Source organism: Euprymna scolopes, chromosome 29 (genome assembly GCF_053919585.1).
Source record: "Euprymna scolopes isolate OS-2025 chromosome 29, ASM5391958v1, whole genome shotgun sequence".
In the NCBI taxonomy this organism is placed as follows: Eukaryota; Metazoa; Mollusca; class Cephalopoda; order Sepiida; family Sepiolidae; genus Euprymna; species Euprymna scolopes.
In genome coordinates this window covers 56,624,823-56,652,360 of record NC_136510.1, presented here as the reverse complement: position 1 = coordinate 56,652,360, position 27,538 = coordinate 56,624,823, and the positions used below count along the sequence as shown (strand labels likewise).

At 33.2% G+C, this 27,538-nt stretch overlaps 1 protein-coding gene across 4 annotated transcripts in view; it reads left to right on the top strand.

The window, feature by feature from the left end:
- Nucleotides 1–27,538, top strand: part of LOC145252655 (dystroglycan 1-like) — a 492,163-nt gene that overhangs the window by 385,152 nt on the left and 79,473 nt on the right. The window contains exon 1 of one of the 4 annotated variants that reach the window (XM_080112419.1): nucleotides 15,131–15,739. The exons of the other annotated variants lie outside the window; for them this stretch is intronic. The gene's annotated coding sequence lies outside the window, so the exon portion shown is untranslated. Of the gene's footprint in view, nucleotides 1–15,130; nucleotides 15,740–27,538 lie in introns of those variants that run through there. 4 annotated transcript variants of the gene reach the window in all.

Below are 27,538 nucleotides of genomic sequence, written 5' to 3'. Positions count from 1 at the left end.
CAGCGAAAGGCAAACTACTATAGAATTAATATAAGCCAAAAAGAAAGTTTGAGATATTAATAATCACACGTTACAAGATAAGAGAAATGATTGCTGTTGATATTCAACCATATTCTGTAACATTTGACATTGGATTTAACAGGCTTATTGCAAAACAGCATTCCATTAAAAAAGTACTTCACAGCAAAATAATTATCAATATATTTACAAAAGTAAAACACAAATTCAATTGTCTCTTTGCTGAAATTAGCAACATTTCATCAACTACACACATTTGGACAGCTACAACAGATAATGCCCCCTTTCTGAGTTTGACAGGTCATTGGTTTTCGAATGACTTTGAACAGTGCAGAGCTGTGCTTAGAGTTGTTCCAATCCCTGGTGCACACACACGTGCAAGAATAAGTGAAGAATTGCACAGTATTCTAGATGAGTATGGAATCTTCAATAAAGTTTTCTTAGTCGTTTAGAATTCAGGAATAAATATGGTTGCTAATGTCAGGGAATGTGATTTAGAATAACTATCGTACATTGTAGCTCAGGCTGTGAGGACAACCATTACATCAAACAGAAATAATTTCTCATTTTAATCGCTTTCTATTAGCAAGTTAACTGATCAGTTTAATTTGGAAAAACAAACTCATTCAAGATGTGATCATATGGTGGAATTCAACATATCATATGCTGAAAATAAATTAAGAACAACAAAATGCTGAGGTTATTTCTGTCAAAAGCTGTCCAATCTAATTCCAGTATTTCTGACTTTAATGGAATCCTTCTTACCATTGTTTAACAATTTAGGTCATCAATGAAAACAAGATTTTTATCCTATCTAACTAATAAAAACTTGTGTATGTCTACTTTCGTAGATCAATGATTCAAATTATTATTTTAAAAGATTGGCATAGAAAACATATTTAGAATTGAATTCTACATATATATTTTTTACTGATGATCAGCAGTATACACTACACTGCTGAGGTTGAAGAAGAGCAAAGATGTGTAAATTAGAACATGGCAATTTGAAATTAACTCACACCAAACAACGGGTAAAAATGTTACAAAAAGATGTTCCCATCACTGCTAGTATAAGAAAACAATAGGAAGTAAAGGTGCAGTTATTTCTAATTCAATGTTGGCCTTCATTTTTGAGATGTGAAAAGTGAACATTGCATCATTTATAATAGCAAAATTGCACTGATGGACAATTTTTAAAGTATCATCAAATAAAATTGAATTAAATGACAGTAAATATGAAGATTCAATATTATTCTATACATAATGGTTATAATGCCTATATTTTTTTTAACAATTCCAGTAGCAACTTCATTATTAGTCGATAAAAATGCTTATATGTTCAATTTTGGTGGCAGAAATAAAATAACAAATATCAAACATATACTAATGTCAAAATCACAAAACTCTTAAAAGATACAGATCTAGAATATTGCATGCCTAATCAATACATGTTGTATAACGCTATATACAAGTGTCAGCATTTTACACTATGCACTTCAAGAAAATATAATAACTTTATGTAGCCTCTTTCACTTTGTTTATCATGGCGATGTAATTAAGTAAACGTACATGTTGAACATCAATTTAACTTTAATAAAAGAGAGAGCTACATGTTATCAACGCTAGAGTTTTTTTTTATACAATTGGTATTTCTTTGTAATTCTGTTGAATTCTTTGCTTGGTACTGATCACATTCATCAACATGAGGTGGTTCCCTCAATCCCTTCCAGAGAAAAAAACTTCAGTTGTCCTTCAATGTTTGTGGCACAAATCACTTGTTTTGTATTGTTTATTAAATTGTTAGGTGAAAGTACAGAGTAGTTAGAAAAACATACTCTCCTCCACATGTTAAGAAATGGGTTTCCAAAAAGTTCTCTGCATAAATACTATTTTTTTTGTTTTTTGTTTTACTATCCTTATTTTATTGGCTTTGTTCCAGTTAATGTTGTAATTGTTCACAACTGATTTATTTCTGGTTTGTGCGAACCATTATGCTTTACGTTGAATGTCCAGAAAAAGTCCCTCTGGTTAATGTTTATCAGTTTTAAAATAAGCAAACGAACTTGGCTGTTTTTCACAATAACAGAATACTCTTTACCTGGTAAACATTAATAAGGAAGGACTTTTTCATGGAATCAAATCTCTCCTTGCTGTTATTTTAGATCATTTGAAACCATATTTACAACATTAACAATTACTACACTTACATTCATTAACCCTCATCCTCACGTGGCCTTCGAGTCTTCATAAGTGGTGACTACCAAGTAAAAAAAAATAATAATTCATAGAGTAACAGGGAATTCGGACAAACTTTCAAAAAAGTTGTTATCTTTAGTAGCGTTGATTTGTTTATGGCCAATCACCCCATTTGTTTTATTTGATGTTGAACTACACCTATTGTAAAAGATTCATTGTATTCAATGGACGAACGTTGCTGTTTTACACACAGCTGAGAACGCTTTATAACCTTCTATTAATTCGTAATTGAACGTAATCAATTCCGTGGGATTTGAAACCTGCATAGCCGATTCTATATCTAACCGAAATTAAAATACTATGTATAGAAATAAAGGTTCCGGTTCAAAAATTCATACGAGGAAGAGTATTGGAAGAAAGATGGTGTGTTCAGTGGCTGAAACAGCGTGAGAAGTAAATCAAGGTAACGATACGAAATCGTCTATCGTCAATATGTTAAACGTTATTAGTACGACACCTACTAGTTTATCTTATTTATATAAATACATATAATTAGGCACAAGGCCGTATAGTCGAGGGTGTGGGTGATATATGTCTTTCATTTTACAATCCTTAACAGGTCCGTATCCATTCCCTTTCAACTAAATGGATCGGTTAATTACATTATCGATTATTTCATGTTAGGTGTTGTTTGTGACTGATTCATTTGCTTTTATTTGATTTTTCGACATTTTTTATTAGCATTGAGATATTAAAGAGGCGGTTCAATTTTTAATGTCGACGCTGATTCATTATGAAAACAAACAAAAAAAAAAAAAAACAGGCGGAACAGGATCTTTTAAAAAAAAAAAAAAAGAGAGAGAAATATTAATTGGACAAAATATGGAATTGTTTTCTACAAGAAATGATTGAACATCATAATGGATGATTTGAGATGAAACCGAAAAAGAACATTTTTTGAAGGGAGGGTGACGTTATATTTTGCGAAGAACTATATAAAGCATGTTTCTCTCTCTCCATAATTGTTTTATACTAGCAGGACACTTGTAAATTCCGTGGATAGAAAAACTAATAACACGCAGCAGATATGAGTTTATTAATATTTCTATGAAAATAATGTCCATTGAATTTTAAATGGTACCCTATCCAAAAGCTCTTCGTTCAAACTCCTTGGAACAAATACATTGAGGGCATTGCCAAGACCGCTGCAAAGAAGTTGGGCTCTCTTTATCGTGCTTGGCAGCTACTTACGCCTGATAGTATCCTGTACCTCTACAAGGCCACCATTCGTCGATGTATGGAGTACTGGTGCATCTGCTACTAGTCAGGGTTCAAAAAAGAATCACCAACCAATAGGTCTCGCTCTGTCAACCAAACTCTAACTCTTGTTCGATCGATGAAATAGTGTATCCCATGTCTGTTTTATAAGTATTTTAATAAAAGGTGGTTCGATGAATTCCAAGCCCTTGTAACTCTTCAACGTAAATACCCCCGACAAACCCGATAAGCAGCAAGGTCCCACCCATACACAGTAGAGATATTTAGATGCCGGAAGGCAGTTTCTTTCCTCAGACTGCTAGACTTTGGAATTATCTCCCGGGTCCCTGCTTCCCTGATTGTTCTAATATGCAGAAGTTTGTGTAATGTAAACGATCATCTTACTGCTCAACTCCCTACATAGTATCCTGAAAAATGATGTCCCAAATAGTAGCCCCCTACATAAAAGTTGCACTGTGCCTTGCTTGGAACGAAAAAGCAATAAAAAAGTATAGAGAACTGACAAGAGTGGGATAAATTAATAAGTACTAATGAATACTCAGAATATTGTGCTACATAGTTCAATCAAATAATAAAATCACATTGTAAGAGGTAATTTTTAATTTACACCTTCAGTTCAACACCTCTTGGCAGACAATGTTCATTTTTTCCTTGTTTCTTGTGTATATTCCTTTTTTTATGTAACGTGTTGCTAATTTATTTCTTTGGTGAAAAACCATTGTATGTCAAAATTACTATGAGTTCCTTTCTCACAATATTGCAACAATGATCATATATTATTATAATGCAATTCAAAAAGGCCTTACATCAAAGGAAGGTTATTCTTATATTCTTGTCCATGGTTGGCCTTTATAACGCACAATTTTGTGAATTTTACCCCACTTTTTCTTTAAAACAGTTTGGCTTTCAATTGTATTCAGCCTTTTTTGAAGCGTAATGTACAGCATAAGTTAGAAAGAATCAAACAGAATATTATGTAGACTAGCAACCAGAGGCAAAAACGTCGGACATTAAGTTATTTTTTCAAACATGCAATAATAGTTTTTACTTAGATCATTTTTTGAAAATTTCGACAAAAATTTAGGGAAGTGGGGAACAGATATACAACAAATAATTGTTACCAAACGCAAGGAAATTAAAATTTACTTTTTCTGCTTAGCTACATAAATTTCACTTTTGGGGGTTACTGATTCCTAAAACTGAGAAAAGAAAATACTAAAAAATAAAAAGTTTATTATAGATTCCGTATTTGTAATTAAAAAAACAAAAATAAAATGAAATAAGAATGCTGAGAAAATCTTTTTTAATATATATATATACAAAGTAGTAGCGTTCTTGTGTGTGTTTGTCTGTGTGTACAACCCCCTCCCCCCCCCGTGTTCAAAGAAATATAAAGGCGATATGTGTGTACACCTCCCCTGATCAAGAAATATTAAGCCCATGATAGGATACTTATGTAAAGGAGACATCATAATTTACGCGTAAATTCTATATATAGCATTCTTCAAACCATATCTACATTGACTTGAGTTATAGTCATTTGCATATCATATTAAATTAAATCTATTTAAATAATTAGCTCGATGATATTACTTATTGGACATAATAGCCTCGTTTCAACTGTATTATTTAAAAATATAATTTAAAATTTAATTATTTAGTTTATTTTCATTTCAATTTATATTTGATTTAACTTATTTTATCTGAAATCTGACACCGTTTAATTTTCAAGCCACAGAATCAAAGGGGAATAACTGATAGTTTAATTCTTTATTATTTTTATTTGGAATTCGGAGGAAATTTTTTTTTCACTTATTCTTAATTTTTAAGTAACTTTTTTTTATTTGTTACAAGACTACCCGTGACGCATTGGGTCAGTATGTTATATTAACTATGGAATTAATGTATGAGCGTGACACTTGTGACGGAAAGAAAATAGTTTTTGTGACATAACAGAAACATTTCTATGAAGATATATTAAAATGAAAAAAATATTGGTAGATTTCTATGAGTCGTTCCGTTTATAATTGTTTATTTTGGAAAAAAAAAAGCAAAAACTTACAACCATTGAATTATAATGGTTTGCCATACTTATAGGTAAATGTGCACTGAACAGATACTATAATACTTGAAGTTAAATTCAAATTTCGATATATCTTTTAATTTAAACGCGAAAAAAACAAAAACAATTGGGACGCTGAAAAAGTACACAGTAAAACAATACATTTTATTGTCGCGTAAATCGCCGTTGTAAAATGCTCTTATGGTTGTCAACGGGTTTAAGTGGATTTATTTGTAAGAAAATTGCATTATAATAACTTAAACATAATACCGAAGTGAACGATGTAAAAAAAAAAAAGCAGAAAGTTTTAACAATTGTTTATTTGGATAATTTAAATGCGAAAAAAAAAAAAAACATTGGGACGCTGAAAACATACACAGTAAAACAGTGCGTTTTATTGTCGCATTGATTATTTAGTGTAATATATATCATATATATGAAACAGGTCGATGATTATACATAATATTTGTAATCACGTTTTGCATTTGCTTCCTATATCTTGAAGTTTTTTGTACAATAAATTAAAGATATTTGCTTTTCGAAGGACACCCGTTTGTTTGCACAAAACCGGTCCAGTGATTTGTGTTTATTTGTTTACGCTGTTAGGGGTTTATGTTTATGTATGCATGCGCAACTGGAAATTGTAAACAGGATGTTGGGCTACAACACCCGTTACAAGGTCATTTGAGTTTTATAATTATATAGATTCTTGGGTTATCCGTTTCTTACACTGTGTTTAGTAGTTTTCTTTGGTCATGTAAACTATAAGTACGCAGATATAATTCATAAGTTGTTTTTTGAAAAACTTCTTCTCCAGAATACATCATTTTTCCTTATTTTCATCGCCGACGCCCGGGGGAAGGGGGGGGTATGAGGTTAGAGAAAAATAATTAAAACTCATTTACTTGTATCCCCACTAGGGCAGAGTTAGTCAGACACAGGGCCAATTTTCCATGTGAGCAAAATCCGTCATCCTATACATTATCTGTTTCTTTTTGTTTGTTTATAAAAATTTAATCGGTGTTGCCCAGGATTTATTATAATAATTATACCATAGCATTGTGTTTAATTGCCTGCAAAACAGATTTTCTGGATAATTTATTTGATATCTTAAATTAAAAATGGTCACTTTTTACGACATGACCCAGCATCGTTTAACCTCCCAAAAAATTAAACCTATTTAAACAGTCTTTAAAAATAATATGAAAGAAGAAATTTTGAAAAAAAAGATAATTAACATTTTAGCGTGGGGAATCACTTTTCTATATAAATTTAATGTAAAATGGGCAGCCACTTTTTGGCCACAAAGTGTTCAAGGAGACATATCATCTCTAGTATTTTTTCAAGTTTGGCAATCGAGGGGGGGGCAAACCATAACAAATACATTTTTTTGTTGTTGTTTTTTATGGTGGAGGCGGGAATTACATTTGAAACATAAAACAACCATAAATTTAATTATTTTATACAAGACTTTCACCTAACAATTTTATAAACAAAACGAACCCCAAAATATGACAAATTCAATTTGTTTTTGGTGGGGAGGGGATTACATTAGAAATATAAAACGAGAAAAAAATTAATTTAATTGTCTTTCAAATTAATTTTTGGTAGATTTTTTTTTTTCGATCGAATGGGCATTCACAGCTATTTTTACTGAAACAAAAGTTGTAATGATTTATTTTTAATTATTTTTTTTGTTCGGGGGCGTGGGGGGGATCTTTCCAGTGCTCAATATCCGGAGAATAGTTTCTTATCTTTATAGCCCTTTTGCCGAAATATCTGGTGGAGAGGATATCAGGTATTTCTTCTTTTTTTGGCCGATTACATTTGCATGTTTTCATCCGTTCTTTTATTTTTGTTGTGGGGGGTATCCACGTTGCCCATGATGAAAATGATTAGTATACAGGTGTGCTTCAAACGGAACTTCATGCCAAGCCAGGCAACGCCGAGTACTTATATATATATATATATATATATATATATATATATATATATATTCGTGTTCGTCCGTCGAAATGACGAGGACCATCTGATCATCCTGTAAGGTGGGGGAGGGAGTCATCATCTGTGAGTACGGATATGGCTGATAAGTCCAATCTTTGCTTAAAAATTTCTATTGCAGTAGGAACAAGGAATCATAACAGATGTCGAGGGCTTCAAAACGTTGTCCTTCCTATCCTTTCTGCTCTTCTCTACAGCAACCTTTCGGTAACTTTCATATTTGCTGGCACCGTCACGAACAGCGGCCCGCCACTTGGCTCTATCTGAAGCTGTCTGCTTCCATGATGACGGATCAACGTTGAAGGCCTTCAGTGATATACACACACACACACACACACACACACACACACACACACACTGATGTGTTCCTGTTAAATAATGTTTCTAGTTTTCGGTTACAGACAGACACACACAATAGTAGTATCATAATGAAAATTATTATTATCGGAACCAGTAATAATTTTACTGTTGATAAAAAAGTTTTATTATTTACGGTCTACTTGTTGGGTTTACTGGTGTTGCTTCGGACATGACGAACAAAATAAAACGTTTAATTGTGTTTAGCATCGTAATTTTAAATCCCGTCGTCTTCCTCTCTCCGTTTTTTAATACACCTCTCCCGTAGTAATTGTCTGTATTTTTGAGATGAGTTGTTTTCATTGATTGAGATTGTCGGACTGACTTCCTCATCTTGGTTGTTATTGTCACAACGTTTCGGCCGTTTTGCCCTCCGGCCTTCGTCAGGTGAACGGTTTGTTAGGAGTCTCGAACCCAACCCTTTATTATTATTACGGAGGTACCGTGTTCGGACTCCAGCTAGGCTTTGGGACATAGTTGCTGATTCTCTGTTTTTCAATGTTACTTTTTCACTGCCTTCGTTCAGGATTGAACTCAGCACCTTTGGGTAACTGTAAACTTTGATACAACGTCACCGGACAATACCTAAACTTCAACTCCCATCACCCATACAGTATCAAACATGGAATCGCATGCTGCTTACAACATCGAGCAGAGACAATAAGTAGCGACACCATTACATACCACCAAGAAATGGTCAGGTTGAAGAATACCCTCCGTCGTAACAACTACCCCGATAGCATACTATCCACCAGACGTGTTAATAGTATAAGAGAGGAGAATGAAACCCAAAAACCTCCAACGGTCTGCCTACCATACATACGAGGCATCTCCGAAAAGATTCAGAGAATATGTGCCCCCTACAACATCAGGACGGTATTCAAAAGCGAGTCAACACTCAGACGACACCTGGTACGAGTGAAGCCCTGCATGGATGAGAACATGACCAAAAACTGCATATACTCCATCCCATGCAGTTGCAGAAAGGTTTACAAGGGTGAAACATGCCGCCCCCTTAAAGTAAGGGTTGGAAGAACACCGAAAAGCGGTAACTAAAGGGGAGACGGAAAAATCGGGTATAGCCAACCATGTCTGGATGGAGAGGGGGGATCATCGCCCCCTATGGGATGAAGTAAAAATAATAAACAGAGAGACCCACTGGAAAATGAGAAAACTTAAAGAAACAGCTCACATGCTCGGACATAACAACCTACTGAGCAAACCAAGCATAGAGCTGAATGCAATTTGGACACCTCTGATAGAGAGAGAAAACCTTGAATAACAACATAGGTTTAACATTAACAAAAACCAACTAAGAATTGTCCTAGTGACATATGGCCGAGTGGTCCTAGACGTTGTATCAAAGTTTACAGTTACCCAAAGGTGCTGAGTTCAATCCTGAACGAAGGCAGTGAAAAAGTAACATTGAAAAACAGAGAATCAGCAACTATGTCCCAAAGCCTAGCTGGAGTCCGAACACGGTACCCCCGTAATAATAATAAAGGGTTGGGTTCGAGACTCCTAACAAACCGTTCACCTGACGAAGGCCGGAGGGCAAAACGGCCGAAACGTTGTGACAATAACAACCAAGATGAGGAAGTCAGTCCGACAATCTCAATCAACCTCTCCCGTATCCACGCGCAAAATTTACGATTGAAATAAATGCATTAATTTGATTCTTGAACCTAAATGAATATTACAATACTTTTTTTAATCTTAACCTGTCCGATGACATACTAAACCAAAATATCTAAGGTTTATTGTAGTTTTTCTTTTTTTTCTTTTTTTTTACAAAAAAAAAAAATCTTTACTGGGACACATAAACGCTACCATTTATGTACCTATTTACTATGCCTCCCCACAGGACAGAGTTAGACACCAGGGTCGTTTTTTAATGTGCAGAAAAGGTACAAAAATAAAAAATTGTCTCAGTCGTGAAGGACTGATCCTCCACCGAAAGAGAACAAGAAATGGAAGTGCAGCATCTGAAGAACATATACTACACTTTGATCTTGACCAAAAGGCCAAAACAATGACTTTTTAAAAAGTTGTGTTCATTGTTTTACACTCCATCTCTCTCTCTCTCTCTCTCTCTCTCTTTCATGTTACTTTATTAACACCCGCCTCCCGATTGCTTCTACAAATGAGTGTGTGATATATTTCATTTTTATGTACGTCCATTGTGAACGCTAAAACTATTTCATTATTTCAATCTTACAAAAAGACATTTCTTTTATTGCTTTCTCTTTCGCCACTTTGACCTAAATAAAATCTTGTTTAGAAGTATAGAGAGTAGTTTTAATTTTGAATTCAGGTTTTCTACCTGAATCTCGTCCCTGTGGACTCTTTGCATACAAATACATACACACGAATATATATACGTGCACACACACACACACACACACACACACACATGTATATATATATATATATATATATATATATATATATATATATATATATTAATAACTAGCAGGATCCCCTAACTGGGGAAAGCATGCCCCCACCCTCATAAAAATGAAGTAGGGTTGTTGTTGTTGTTGTTGTTGTTGTTGTTGTTGTTGTTGTTATGAGGGGAGGGTGTCCAAATATTTGCACAAATTTAACCTTGATAATCGCTGTCAGGATCCACATGCGCAAATACCATGAAAAAAAAAGATTGGAGGGGTGGGTGGTTGAATAGAATTAGATTTGTTCTTCGCCTGTGCGTACTAATCTGACAGGCAGTGTTATAAAGTGTATAATACAAGGCTTTATATCTCATAAAGTACTTATATCTGGCAAACATGAATGAGATTTTCTTAATCAGCATAGTGTGAAACCTATAAAGTCTTTAGTTTAAGGAAAACGTGTAGGTGGAGCAAAGGTAAAAATTTATGAAAAAATAGATGAATTGGTCAAATAACAAATAAGTGGTCTCGTAGGCAAACTAATTTAGTTTAATATATAACTGCATAAAATATTGGGGCGTCAACTTAATTTTAAGCAATTAATACCAAAATCAAAAAATAAACAATGGTCCCCAGAAATATTAATGTTATGTTTCAGAAGTTTCGTTTGCTTGTTTTTTTTTTTAATTTTTTTTGTGGGGGGATATTTGTGCGATATAGATATAGAAAAATATATACTCCCCCCCAAAAAGGAAACACCATATTACAAAGTAAAAGAAAAAAAGATAACAAAAATAGCATCGTTGTCGGTTCCTAAAGGAGAATAACAATAAAAAAGAAATGGTGCTACCCATAAATATTAATGTTATTTTTCATGTTTTCTTTTTGTTGTTTTTTTTTGGGGGGGGATATCTGCACGATGGTAAGGTGTGCATGTGTATAGGAAAAAAAATAGAAGAAACGCCCCCATTATAAAATAAAGTAAAAGAAAAAAAAATAGCATTGTTGTCGAATCAAAAGCAAAAAGCAAAACAAACAAAAAAAGCAATGCTAACCATAAATGTTATGCTTTTTTTGTTTCAGGGATTGTTTTTTTCCTAGTGGGTAGTTGCGTGGTGATAATGTTTTGGTAGGTAAACTGTAAGAATATCAGTACCTTAATTTCTAATTATGAGCGCTTAATATTTTTGTATTTGGTTTAATATTTATAAAACGATTGCCTCGAGTAGCAAGAGGCGCAATATTTGTAAAGGTGTTGAGTGTTCATTTATGTAATAAGATGTGTAATCCAGAATAATGGATTTGTCAGCCAATGAGAATTAGCGGAATTTGAAAAAGGAGAATTTATTATTTTTGAATTGGGAAATGGAAAGATATGAGTTTATGATCCAGTTAGGAAGGGTGTCATGACAATGTTACGAAATCGAGTGCAAGATCTCATTTTGATTTGTGAAGCTTTCTCACAGAGAAAACAACAAATTAGCAGGAGCAGCAAATACATTATGGAATTAGAAGGGACAGACCCAACCATGACAAATCATAGCAGCAGCTAAAAACAATAATATTTATAAATCTTTACAAAATACCAAAATACTCAACTCTGATTGGTTAATTTCCAACAGTTTAATTGGCAGCCAGGCACCTGCTAAATTTACGTTTCAATAGAGAGGAACCAAGCTGATCCAAGGAAATTTGGCTTGATAGAGCCCAGTGCATGCCACACGAATCCCTGTCAGTTGAGAATCAAACTCCAAGACCAAAGTGAGCAACCAACTTTAACCCGACGGCCAGTTTGGCCACGGATCTTGACTAACACCAAGAGATGAGAAGTACTACAACTCCACTGGACTACCATCGGCCAATTCTTACTTGCACATCAGACCACTGGTCAAATTACCAGCCTCCTTCACGTGTGCTACAATACAACACAAGGATCAACAAATCCATCGAAGGCGTTACTACTAGATGCTGCTACTATGTACACCAGGAGACTTGACAGCATGCCCGAGAGATGACAAAGTCGATATCGCTGACTGGCAGATGACAAATCTGTACCATGTTAAGATATACAAAGCCGTGAAGCACAGCTGAATAAACGTCCCACCTAAGCGTAAGAGGAACAACATTTAAAATAACAAGTAGACGATAAATCTGCTAAGTTGCTTCCCTTAACGTTTCCTATTGAAAAACAAACTCTTATTCTCCGAGATTGTTATCAAAACCACCCAGTACAAAGAATAACGCATATTGACATGTTTTATCAACAAAAAAAAAGACGCGTATCGCCGATAAATACTATCCCGAAATGAATAACCTTAACTGCAGGGACAAACTGTTGTTAAACTGAAGAACACTTTATTTTGCTTTTCTTAAGTTTGTTTTAAAAATGTTTGTTTTAAAAAATAAACGATTTAACAATCAATCGCTTAAAATTAAACTTATATCGTTTGTCTCGTTATTCCCCGTCACTATACGCTTATTCATAATATAACAACAATATATGTATAATGTGTATATTTCCTCCTGGTGATGACTGGGGGCGGTAGGAGGACTTTAGATTTAGAGGGAAAAATTGGAACTACTTTCTCTAATGATGCTGCGATTGTGATGGTCTTACTTCTAGGATGTAATGTAGGATTTTATTATAACTAATAACTGTGTCTATAATGTTGTTTTAACGTTACATAAGATTGTGGCTAATAATCTAGACATAATAAATTTGTATGTGGCATATGGTGTTGCAAATCTATGGTATTTTGATCCAGAGGGAAATTTATGCAATTATTTTATTGTAATGTGTGTGTGTTATTATATTCACATGATTTCAACTTGTTTGAATAGAAACTATTTCTCTTACATAGCGAAGCACTTTTTTTTACTGTAAAAATAATTTAAGTTAGGTGCAAATAGATCACAAATTTGATCGACAAACAAAATATTAATATTTGTTAATATATTTAAATCTTTAATTAAAACTAAGATCTACATGTAAAAAGTGTTGTTGATATTCACTAAATTAAATCAGCAAACCAAACATGAATATTTTTATTTTTAAATAAAACTAAAAAAAAAAAAGCTACTCGTAAAAAAGGGTTGATATGCCGTAAGGCAATACAAACAAAACTGTGGCTGAACTCGACATTAAATATCACAAAAAGGATTGATATGCCGTAAACAAAGCAAACAAAACGCTCTAACTGCACTTGCTACTTCGCATGAAATAACAGGAAAATGATTGATCCGTCGAAAAACAATACAAACAAAAATATGCTCTGTCTGCACTTCCCATGAAATAACACGAAATGGGTTGATATGCCGTAAAACAAAACGATCTGACCGCACTTCACATAAAATACCACGACAAAGGTTGATATACCGTAAAACAACAGAACGGCTTTCGAGGTTGGGGTATTCGGAAAGCTGTTGTTAACATTGGAGGTTTGGTTGTTTATACGACTCTGGGGTACGTAGTAATTAGTTATTTCCGGAAGTAATCATTTTTTATTTTTATTTATTTATTTTTATATATATATATATTATATATATATATATATATATTAGTTCATTCGGTCATAATTTAAAATACTGATTTCTCCATCTGATTTTGACAACAGGTGCCCCCAAAAATGGTATCTCCATTTTCGGCGATAAACTGTAGAAGTACCTTTTTTTTAGGGGGGGGGGTAATTATAGGGATACGCTCCAACAGAACACCGACCACTCTAATTTGGTTTTTTGAGGTAATCGAGATCACTATAAGACGAAAAAAAAAAAAAAAAACCTTCCAAAAAGTATTCTAATGTATTTTTAAAAAAATGTTTCGGATAACTTTTTCTTCGAATTTTAAATTGTCCGCTAATGAAAAAAACAAAAAAACAAACAAACAACAAAAAAAAAAACGTCTTTCCGACATTACCCACTTTTCTTCATTTTCATATAATTTTAAATGTTCCACAAAAGATTAGTACGCCATGTGAAAAGGCAGTTTGCTACGTGAAAGCACACTAACTGCTGTCGTTTATGTTACCGTGCGCTCGCGCGTAGCGTAAACGGAAGCTGTAAAATGGCGGAAAATAGTCCCTTCCTGGGTTCAGGGGGTTAATACCATGCAAACGGTAAATTTGTGACGGGTTTGATTATCAGATTCCTTGTCAGCGACCTCGATTACCCCCCCCCCCGCAAAAAAATAGAGTGGTCGCTGTAGCGTCCCTAGTTTCCGCTGAAAAATTATAAAAAGAAACAAAAAAATATAGGGAGATACCGATCGTCACGTGAACCAATGTCTATCCCCTCTCCACTATTAGCACTAAAATAAGTAAAAACACAAACGGTGCATGCATCTGCAGTGCATCACTTGCGACTACGCGAAATAATGTTATTATTTAGACAACCAGTATTAACTTGTGGAGGGACGGCTTTTTGTACATATTCTGTATTTTCACCTAAGAAATTAATAAACATATATATCGTAAAGAATCAATTTAACTTGAAAATATTATTTAAAAACTAGCACGGTAACGTAAACACCCTTTATCCAGACAGGGAGAAGAGTAACTTAGCTTGCCTTTAGCAGAATGTATTTGTTATATTTGTGTGTGGGGGGGGGGTACAAAGATAGCGCCATGCTGGCCTCTCCTTTGTGGTCCCGTGAATCGCTCAAAAAAGTCGTAAATAAATTGAAAAAAATAACATCAGGAAAATATTGAAGTGGTGTGGAGGCTGAAAGCCCGAACGGATCAACACAGAGGGGGCTATGTTATTTGTTGTGATACCGTCAACTGACTGAGTACCATGTGACCTAACTTTTCCCAAACGAGGTTCGAATTTCAGACCCTTCTGTGCTAATTTGCATCTTCGAACGTCGTTATTGTAATTTCTGGGTCGAACGCAGTTTCGTGAAAAAAGAAAATTGAAAAAGAATGTTTGTAGGTGGATTTTCGTTGGTGGAATCCCCGGAAGGAAAGGAAGAATAAAATGAAGCAAATAAAAAATAATAATGTAGAGAAAGGGAGGGAGAATAAGGGTATTCTTTTCTCTCTTTTTTTGTTTGTTACTGTTCTCCCTGTCTCTCTCTCTCTCTCTCTCTCTGAAAGCAGCAGCAGCTGCAATCATCATCGTCGTCATAGCAATGTTAATACTACTTGATTATAGTAGGAGTAATAGTAGCACTTGTGCTAGTGGTAGTAGTATGGCTATAAATTGCCTGTCCGAGCGTCGGCCGCAGATTTAAAGGAAGGCGAAGAAGCGGCAGCGGCGGACGATAACACGACGGCATTTGTGACTACCAAACATCGTCCCGTTGCTTTTAAAATTTTACACACAATCAACTACGGTTTAATCCCTCCAAAAAGGACGAATTCATACGGATGGAGTAACATACAAGTACAATGGTTTATTAATCGAAGCCGACGATCACCTCCAGTTTACCGTTTTTATGGTACTTTTTTTTCTTTGTTTCTCTTTATTTCTTCTAAAAGGATTTTATTTTTCTGTTTCTTTCTCTTCAATCCTCACCATGGACAACTCTTATTGTTTGTTTATTATTATACGATGATGATACACACGTAATCCAATCCACGTCCTATTTTAGTGTATAATTTCTAATCGTTTTTTTTTTTTTTACCTGATATGCGAATTTCTATCTTTTTAGTTTTAGTTTTCAACTTTTATTTTGTTATACAAAAAACTGTATTTGCAGTGTTTGTCGTAAGAATTTGTAAAGTAAAATTTATACTTTTTCTTAAAATTCACCACTTTAAATTTCATTCTTTGTAACGATTGTCGAACAAATGTCGACCCCCCCCTACCCATTAAACAACCACAAAAATGTTTTTGATGCTTGTTTTCGATGCTAAACGAAAAACCTTAAGCCATTTCACGTGTGAAGTGAACAATGAAACGTTCAATAAAATCAAAGCGAGTATAATTTCTTAAATGGCAAAGTTTTTTTTTTTTTTCTCTTGTAACTTTGTGCCGGTGAAACTTTCAAAAGTCTCACCTAAACAAGCAACAATAGCTCTTTTCTTTGTATGGTTTGTTGTGCCCAACTTTAGTCAATGGACCCGACTACTCGCTATCTTTCTTAAATGTTATTGTTTATTGTATAAATTCTGGAATTTTCTATTACCCCCACCCACGCATATGGGATGACTTCACAAGAAGCCTCCCCCCCCCATCTTCTTTTTTTGGTTCCTTAACATTTTATTTCCTTTTCCCTTTCCAAATGACCGACTTTTCCTCGTCAATAATTAGAAAACAAAAACAAAACTGGTTAAAAACAGAATATCTAAACACTCGACTTTCCGAGAAAGAAAAACTTTCTGTACTCATGCAGAGAGTGATCCGTGCTGAAATAATGTTATTTTAAAAGGCATTCTTAACATGGGGGGGGGGGTTGTACCTATTCTGTACAATTAAATAAAAAACAAAACTTTAATTAAACGTGGAAATACGATTTAAAAAAAAAAAATAGCGCGGATCACTCTCTGCATTAGCACCAAGCTTTCTTAGGTAGATTTCTTTTGCTTTCAGAATTTCAACTGTTATGAATTGAATAACGCATTCCTGTTTTCGCGGCCGGCTATGTCGCACTCCTTTTTCTCTGCAACAAAGTAAAGTGTTCGTTCATCCCATTTTTAACTTCATTCTAAATTTAATGAAGTTAAATAAAAATGGGAAGTCTCTCGATACTTTTTTGTCCAATTGAGTGGTCGAGTTTTATTTTTTATCCTTTATGCGAACAGGTGCACATCTTAAAGGAATCTTAAATTCGTTTGAACTTCATTTTTTTTTCTTTGCAAAGTTATTTCAGACGTAAAATAATTGGTTTTTAACGCATTTCCATTTGAATTCAATCAATCACGTTTGAATGGATTTCCTCTTTACCTGTGCCGCCGCTTTTATTGTATGCACCGACTCCAAAGCAAAACGGATTTTAAGTCAAACCTTATGACGCCGACTAGTTTTTTTTTGTTTTTAACCAAAAAATCAATTGGTGCTAGTGCACTTACTGATCCGCGCTATTTTTTAAATCGTATTTCGAAGTTTGATTAAAGTTTTTTGTTTTTTTTATTCAATTGTAAGGTTAAAGTACAGAATAGGTACAAAACACCCTCCCTATGTTAAGAATTACTTTTTAAATAACGTTATTTCAGCACGGATCAATAGTACCAATCAATTTCTATTTTTGTTCCATATACTTTTTTGTTGCTTAAATTTCAAAGTTTTCAAAATCTTTTTTAGTACTTCTACTTCAGCACTTTTGTTACCGTGCTGATATAACATTTAGACAGCCATTCTTAACAAGGGCAAGTGTACTAGACCCTAGTACACTTGATCCGTGCTATTTTTAAATAGTATTTCCATGTTTAAAGTTTCGATATCTGTTAAATTATTAGGCTAAAGTAAAATACCCTCAATGTTAAGAATGGCTTTCTAAATATTTTACCACGAATCAATAGGTGCGCAAGTACCGGGAACTATTCTCTACTTAACAATTTAATATAAAAGATATCGTTAAACTTGAATTTAATTTGAAAATACTACTTAAAAAAAACAAAAGCACGAAGCAGTGAAGGAAGCACCTTTTGTTAATCTTTGTATTTTTCAAATTTGTTCAATTTCACCACAATAAACGTGTTTTTTTTTTTTGTTTTTTTTCGCATCAGCAATTATTTAATAGAAAAAAATTAAAATTTCACCTTAATTTTAAACTTTTTAGTTTGTTTTGCGCAGTTCGTTTAGTTGTGTATAGTTCTCGTTGGAAAAAAAAGCATTTGCCGGTTTGTTTGTGTTTGTAATAAAATGTTTTCATAAATCACCACCCTCCTTCTATAAGATTCGACCTCCCCCCCCTTCACACCTTGTTATTTTCGCGGATTCTTTTTTGGGGTGTGGTCCATGGTCCATAATGTCTACTTCATCTGAAGACGAAAGTTTTCAAAAGAAATAATTTTTTTCTGTGTCGCCGCTTTTATTTCGTGCAGCGTGCACAGACTCCAAAGCAAAACCGATTCCATTAAAATTCGAAGTCATTGTGACACCGATTATTTTTCCGCAGGTGATGTATTTAATACATTGTATTAAATGCAGGTCATGAATAGAATTTCATGGAATTCTAACGAAAAGAGTATGAAACCATTTTTTTTTTTCTTTTTTTTTTTTTTTTTTTTTTTTGAAAAGGAGATGGAGGGGATAGATTTCGAATTAAAATATCTAGAGTACCGTCGTCATTGATGCGACGGAGAATATGCCCAACCCTACTCTGAAAGTTGGGCTTCCTCAAACACGGCAGATGCCACTGTTCGATCTTAGCCCAAGAGCTCGATAAGGAGGGGAGGTAGAAATTGCGAACACTGTTTTCTCATAGTTTCTCTGTAGTAAACTTCGTAAGTTTATAAACTGCCATCGTAACGTGTGTGTGTGCATAGCAATTCAATAAGTCATCACACACACACACACACACACACACACACACACACACACACACACAAAGGGTCCTTTCGCAGAATTTTAATTAAACTTTTCTTTTATCTTAACCTAAAACTTAGGTTGATAGTTTGGCAGAAGTCTGTTCAGTTCAAATTTTGTAGAAGCACTCAAAAATGTTTCCCCCTCTCATGTATCAGAAAACCTTTTATTGTGATTTCTGTTTTTTATCAATGGAAAAGTAATATCTCTAAGCCATGTATATTGTACATGGACATAGTACAGAGAATAGTCTCTAATTTTGCTGTTGTCGGCCAACAATCACCTGTTATTCTAAACTACTCACCCATCTGGCAATGACCAATCTCAATGTCGCTGCTCTGTTGAGTAAATGACGTGTGCTGTCACTGCTATTCTTTAAAATGACCGAAAGATTATTTGGGTTATTTTTCGTCGGAACTAATATTTAGCTAGGAAAAGAAATATTCACAAAATTAATAAAAAAAAAAAAATTAAAACGCTTTTGATTTTTTTAGATCACCTTCCTATATTTAACGATTCTCAACAATTTTCGACTTGGTAGCGAAGGTAACCATTTCCTTTCGAAAGCGGGTAACCAACCATTCTACTTGTATAGGAAAGTGCTACTCCACTTGATTCTTTCCTTTTTAAATAGTATTTTTCAGACAGTTTTTTTTCTTTTCTTTTTTTTTTTTTTTTTTACGGTAAAAAGTTAAAACCTAGAAAATGTGCTTTTAATCAGGCATATTTAGTAATCCAGGAGTTTGCATTTTTTTCCACACAAGGCTTGTAATTGACTCTCCCCTCGTGGTGAGGAGCAATATAACCTTGGAATCGATCGAGTAAGTGGGGAAGTGTATATTGATCCCATTTTGATTTCAATTCTCGTTCAGTAACCGAATAGTTTTGCTTTAAGTTTTTCAAATTACTAGCCATACAGACAAGTTTTTTGTTCCCCCCCCCCCAGTAATTTTAAGATTTTTATTTTTTTTTTTTTTTACATATGTAGGATATTTGGTACTAAATGAATGCACTTACTGATCCGCGCTATTTTTTAAATCTTGTTTCCAAGTTTAATTTAAGTTATGATATGCTTTTTTATTCAATTGTAAGGTTAAAGTACAGAATAGGTACAAAACACCCCCCCTTCCCATGTTAAGAATGGATTTTTAATGTTATTATTTCAGCATGGATCAATAAGTGAGTGCACTCTGCATGAGTATCTTTATTTTATTTTGTAAATGTCACGAATATTTTTTTCCTTTCCCTTCAAAACATTCAAACATGTCTTGGGCGGGTTTTTAATAGAATTTTGTATATTTTTTTAGTTTTTAACTTTTTTTTCTAAACTTCGTGTATATGTCAGCTCGCCGTCATTTGTCTTTAACATCTTGCGATAAACACTGTATAATTTTCGAACCTATTAAACGTTTTAAAGTGAGTAAAATCACTACAAACTTTTCCAGATAGCAAGAGTGACTTATCTTGCCTTTTATAGCATTTATTTTTATAATACTTTTTTGTCTGTGGATTGTAATACAAACACCTTATTTTTCTTTTAATCGAAAAAAGTAAAACCATATAAATTTAACAAAATCAACCGTTGTCAAAATTATTTTGATAATTGTAAAAAATATCACCAAAAATTAAATCTTTCATATCTTTTAATCTTCATTGCAAACAAATTTGCCGCTTGACAAAACAAATGTCATAAACTGTTCATTGTATGACAAGCCACACCCACCTTTTAAGATTTTCACTTTGATAATTTTTTTTGTACTTTAAAATAAGTTTTTAACTCAGTAAAAAGAAGTTTTCAGTTTCCAATTGTTCTGTTTTATAATCTTGCGTTGTATGAAACTATTTGAAAATTCACACACACACACACACACACACACACACACACACACACACACACACACACACACACACACACACACACACACAAAATCCACTTTAAGTTAAGCCTCTTATAATAAATCCCTTAAGGTTGCGTGCGTGTATGTTTGACAGTTTTGAGGCGTCTCTTTTGGATGCCCAACCTCTCGGTTGAGAAGACGTCCTTCTTGTCTGTCTTCTGTCTAGAGATGGTGTGAGCTATCATTCTTTTTGTTGTCTTCTAGTTGGTTTCACTTCATGAAACATATCTTTAAAATTGTCAGGCTTCAACCCAAGTGTTCAATATCAGCCGAAGTTCGCCGTGGCATCATTCTGGCAACTGAAAGTCTAACTTGATTCATCCTAATGAGCTTTCCACCCTCAATTATTTGGAGAGGTTTGTTTGTTGCTGATCGCCTGAGGCGTCTTTCCTGAAAATGCAGATCTCTGATATTTTTGTACTCTGTCAGCGTGCTCTTTGGGAAGCTAGTTACTCCACACACTTTGTCACATTTTGGTGCATTATGAAGTGGTATTTAGAAACAGACCAAATACCATAATAAAGTCTCATGTATGATATGAAAAGAAACTGGAATCTTAAGGAGATATCAATCATACCAATTATCATAGGTGCCACAGGGCTTATGAAGAACCTGAAGTCCTACCTAACAACTAATATTCCTGGTGAACCAAATGCAAAAGAGATCCAGACAATTACACTTAAGGAAACGGCGAGAATACTAAAAAGAGCTCTAAGTTGGTTTCAATAAAAAGCAGGGCAATGTTGGCAGCTGGTTTGGCTGCCCCAGTGCATTACAATCTTCAAAGGAAGAAAATTATATATATATATATATATATATTATATATATATATATAAAGCGATTAAGTAGGGTCTCTTCTATTTTTCTTTCATTCAGAAAATACCCACCCCTCTCTCTATTTAAATTTAAATAAATATCCCATATAAAAATGATTTCAGTTTAATGTGTATGTATACATTTTTTGTTTTCTGTTAATTCGAAGCTGTCTGAAATCAAGCACCCACCCTTCCTAGGGCTAATACCTGATGTCTATATGAGCTACATAGATATTCGAATATTCCATTAAAGTTCTTTAGATCTCAAACACCGAGTTAGTAAAGAAGCTGACCATTTTGTATATATCTTTCTTATGGTCTCTTGTCTTTCTGGATTCCAGAATAAGAATTTATCAAGTCTGTAGTATTCAGCTTCGTGCTGTTACTAAAGATCACTTGAAGGTGCACCACTGACTGCACCGTTTCTAATAAAAGCCGGTGTAGGTTAGCCATACCGAGAAGATTTTGGGCTTCGAACACTTTATTTTGAATATTTAGTCGGAGTTTACTTGTAGAGAAAGGTATCCTCATGCCAGGTTGTCCTAACAAACCCCTGTACAGAGAGACCTTAGACACTCAAGGATAGTGTCTAGTAGGAATTCAAGTTCTCTTATTTTCTTACCCGGTTGTTGTTGGGATTGAATGCCCAACATTAACCTGCTAACTCGTATATTCCAACCGAGATATCTTTACCAGATTTTTACTGTCTTTTTAGTACAATTATTTCAATCTCTTGCACTTGGTTCATCGGGTATATTTGCCAAGTAGTTTTCTAAATCCATTTTCATGAGTCCACTTGCTAGTAGAATGAGATCTTCCTAAGATTTCAGTGAATATATGCATTTAACTATCGTAAATTAAAATTTACGAACTTTTATCATTTAATATCTTTTAAAGTTTCACGGAAGTTTAATGTTTCTTCCTACAAAGAAAATGGCTAAATCCAAAAATTCGAATTTATAGATTAGTTCATAAATACTTTTTCACTTATCAGCCACAACTTTTATTCGAGAATTTCATTCTGTGTATTCTAATTTCGTTAAATGTCCAGCCAGTTTGATAATTTCAATATGTGAGCGTAAAATTTTAACATTAAAAAAGAATTAAAATTTTTAGATAGTAAAATATTTATTTGTCGGAAAATTAGCCGTTTTTATATCATAAAAAAATACCCGTCGAAAATAAGTTTTCAACTTTCTTTAGAGAAAAATCTTACAATAAGTGAGCACATTGTTTTGAACGTTTCAACGTCAGTGTGTAGTCTGTAGTACGTGTTTTCGCCTGAAATTTTGGCCATACTGGGGGGAAAATACGGCAGTATTTTTTTTTTTTTTTTTTTTTTTTTAATTTAAAATCTGAGGCTCAATCGAACTATTGTACATCTAGATATCGCTCTATTTTAATTAAAAAAAAAAAAAAAAAAAAGGTTACTTTTCTATGACACTTTAGTTTCGTTAAAACAGTTGGCTGGGGGATTATCGCGTGTATATGAATGAAGGATTTGCGGGTGTGTCCAAATGGAATGAAAGATTGCGTAAGACATTTCAAAACACATTAGAAAGTAATATTTTTACAACTTTCTGAATTACTAGCATTTCAGCCCGGCGTTGCCCGGATGTTTGGATATGTATGTTGAGAAAAAAAAAGTGGTAGTAGGAAGGCAGGCTCGAACACGTACCGCAAAGGAGGAAAAGAACGTTTAACGTTTATGCTGTCACGAACACCGCCAAACCGGAAGCGACATTTTTGAAAAGTAAGGCTAGACAATCTAAAGGAGAGGATAACTTTAAAAAATATCGGCGAAAAAAGTGACCCCCCCCCCCAGTAGAAAAGTGCCTTGTTGAAGGGGAAAATTTTAATGTTTTTAGCCAATTTTTCGATATTTGTCGTATGAAAGGTCGAACTTTAAAACGATACTAATCTTGGTAAAATCCGTCGCCTCTATTGAAAGTTTAAGGCAGACATTCAAACATACATACATACATACATTTATATATTGGTAACTAAAAATTTTCGGCCCAAACTGATGAAAAAGCTTTCCCTATCTCTGAATACCCTTTATGTAAAATTTCAAATATTTAGACCAGAAATTGTCTGGAGTAATTTGGAAGAGACCGCAGAGGTCAATTTTTTTTTAACTTTGACCCCTTAAAAGTTATTGTTTTGGGTTCAAATCAAGTTATTAAGTTAAATCCATGTCCAAGGAACCTATATCTAAAATTTTAAGTGCGTAGACCCAAAATTGTCGGAGGCGTTTGGTAGAGTTCTCAAAGGTCAAATCGTTGAACTTTGACCCCTTAATCGCCAAATTTCTGGCCCAAAACCGATCGCATCGATTTTCCCAAATCTCAGTACCCTGTATATCAAATTTCGAGTCTGTACACTAAAAATTGACAGTTATTGCATAGGGAAATGTACACACACAGACACGTTCTGTTATAGATATATAGATTTCCGTTCATAGTCTGCCTCCATCCTCTTTTATCTTCACTCTTTTTTTCTCACCTTTCAATTAATGTGATTTGTTAATTAGATATTACCTGTGTCAGATGTGAATAAATTTGCGATCTGCTTCTAAAATCTGTTACCTCGTTTATCGATGGATTTTAAATAATCAAATGTATTTGGTTAAATCCTATTTTAGTCACTCATATGAAACGCGTTTCGGTATTAGTCCAAAATAACTTTATTTAAATAATGTTTTAACCCGATTTATAACAAGTTTCATCATACCCATTAGGTACCTCCACGGCGATGTGTAAAACGTCAATAGTACACATTTTAATAATGACGTCATCATTCAATGTGTTTAATTTCATGGATAAGCGTTCGCGTTATAATTATTAATGGAGTTACTTTTTTTTTTTTTTTTTTTTTTTTTGCTATGGATAAAAAATAATATAAAACTTACCTTTTTGGAAAAAAATACATTTTTATTAACGAATTACTCAAACGAGTTAATAAAATTAATTTTGTCTTCTGTTGACACATATATTTAAAAATGTTCTTTACAAGCCTCAGTACATTTTTGAAAAAGAACCACCCTCTATCAATTTAAATAATAAAATTAAAACTAATTTTTTTAAGGTTGATTTTGGATTTACAATTTTATCTCAATAGTCTTATATTTTATATGAATATATTTTTTTATTATTGGAAACCTGCTAAAAATCCATTTAAACTTCATATCGCGTAATATTTGAATTTAATATCATTTAAAGCTTTTTAAAAATAATTATTCTTTAGAATTGTTTTTGTGTGTTTTTTTAACATAATATTGGATTTATGTCCAATTTTATTTGCAACTTTGAGGTAAGTGAAATAAATAACAGGATTTTATATATATATATATATATATATATATATATATATATATATATATATATATATATATTTTTAATTATTTGATCTTTTCAGCTTTAAAAAATGTTGAAACTTTTATCAACCCCCATTTATTTTGCTTAGTTTTCGGACCATGAAATATGAGGGGGGTGGGGGTAGAACACCTTAAAAAAAATTTCCGCTAATATATTTAACGAAACCTACTTTTAATTAAGTTTATTTAATAATGATTGAATATCGAAAATTTCAGGAAAATATGATTATTTGATTTTGTACTAGATTTTTAAAACATGGGTGTGTGAACGGGCCGAACGGCTTAAAAAAACGTCACTACATAAGAACGTTGTTTTAAAGCATCCATAATGTAAACACGATTTGTCTCGCATTTTTATTGTATTTTGTAAAAAATATTTTAAAAATATTAGTTTATTTGAAGCTTTTTCTATTAGATAGTAAAAAAGTTAAGTAATATTAAATTACAAGTACATCGTGTTACATATAAGAACTGTGGCGCTGGCGCGCGTTGGAGGTACCTAATACCCATCAAACGCTGAAACGAAAAAATAATCATCTTAAAAAACAAGTTTTTGGATAATAACTTGAGTAAATATTTTTCTATTTTGAAGACGGAGAATGTTTTTCCAAAAAAAAAAAAAAAATTTGCGTGTGTCTTCCTGTTTTTGGTTTTTCTTTTTCTCTCCTTTTAACAATAAAATTAGCAACTTTGGTGTCTAATTTTTATTTTTCTGTGCGTTTTAAATAGACGATAAAATTTCCTAGCACTTATATATAAAAAATGCTTCATGTAAAAATGTCGAAAATTGAAATTCAGTTTAAATAATTTTGGTGAAATACAAATTTTATACACACTTGTGCATAAAACTTTTTGAAACAATATGTACCTTTTTTTTTCTTTTAAAGTTTTTATATTTTCGAAGACAATACGCCTTTATTCGAAATTCGCAAGTGATAAATAACTGTTTCGAAATTCTTGATCGAGATGTTTTCAAATATGATCTTGAACCCAGTGAGTGTTGTTGGGACGATTAATCAGAATCGGGAATCTGAAAAATCGGATTTTTTTTTTTTTAAGGGTATATATCATCTATATTGATAGAAACGATATCATCTATATTGATAGAAACGATATTGGAATCGGTAAAAAAAAACAGTTCTTTTAATTGTCTTTTATTTTATTGGATTTTATTTAAAACAAAATCTTCCACTGCTGGTAGTAATAAAATACATATTGAATTAAAACTACCATTAAAACAAACCTGTACACCATCTCCTAGTTTTGTTTGAGAAAATATCTGCACATTTAATTTTTTTATAGTAATTAGGAAAAATAACAACTCTAGTTGAATCGGAATCGGGAAAAATATTGAAGTTGTCCAATCACTTATATAATACATACACACACACACACACACACATACTCGCAGGCTTCTTGATCGTAAAATATTTTATGCAGTTTATTATAGACCCAATTCTCTATTGATTATTATATTGTCTCCGATATATAGTAGTGATTTCAAAAGTTAGACCTTGGTGCCATCAGCTAGAATCAAGACCAAAACATGTAGTTCTCCAGCTTTATTCATTAGTCTAATCTATGTCCATACACATTAAAACTTTAAAAAAAAAAAAAAATTGTTAAATATATAGATGTATATTTGCGCATGCAAAGAAATAACACCTTTAGTCGACATAAGCTTGCTAAGTTCCATTTTTTTTTTAGTGTTGCCCCTTAGCAGCTATTTTTACCTGCTAAAAACAAATCGAATTTGTTCCAAAGGTCCAAATCCTCTCTATAACAAGTTTCAAGTCTGTAGACTATTAATTGTAGTTTGGTAGACCGTTCCTTACACACAGACAAGGTCACTTATATGTACAGTAGTAGAACCCCGGCATTAAAAATACAAAATAAAAAATACAGTAAGGCGGGGCAAGGTCTGAAAAAAAAAAAAAAAAATTTTTTTATTCCATATCGTAATCTGAAAAAAACCCTTGTCCTAGGGCCCGGTAGCCCTAGGACGGTTTTCTACTGTACTCTGTGTGTGTGTGTGTGTGTGTGTGTGTGTGTGTGTAGAAATATAATTTATTTTTAATTGTCCCTTTAGAATTAGGGTTTGGTTAATGACGTGTTTTGTTTTTTGTACTAATTGTATTCGCTCATTTAATATTTTTTACGTTGATACATTTGGGATCACAAATGAATTGATAATACTTGATTTTTGCGTTTAAGTTGTAACCAAATTTGAAGATTCTGAAATGTTTCAGTGTTTCACGTTGTTTCCTTATTTTTCCCATGAAAGCAAAGTTTGTTTTTTGTGCGACACACCAGAAACGCTCTGGATAGGACAAAATAAAAAAATTTAAAAAATTGGCGCTACTGATTGTGTAGTCGATAAATGGAGTTTTCAGATTAAAAAAAAAAAAAACACTGGTTTCAACTGATTATTTTGCTTGACAATTCTAATAAGTTACAATGATGGCTTCCAAATCATGCAGTCGAAATTACCTGAATATTATGGAATTATTAAACAAAACAACTTTAATCGTGTTAGCAGGTGAAAAATTGCCGCCATCTTGTTTAAATCAAAACGGTAAATTGCCTCCCTTTTGAACTCTCCTGTGTCTTATGATCGTTTTCATTAAATTCTATTTTGTTTTAATAATTTCCTACCTTATCGACTTTCGTAATTTTTT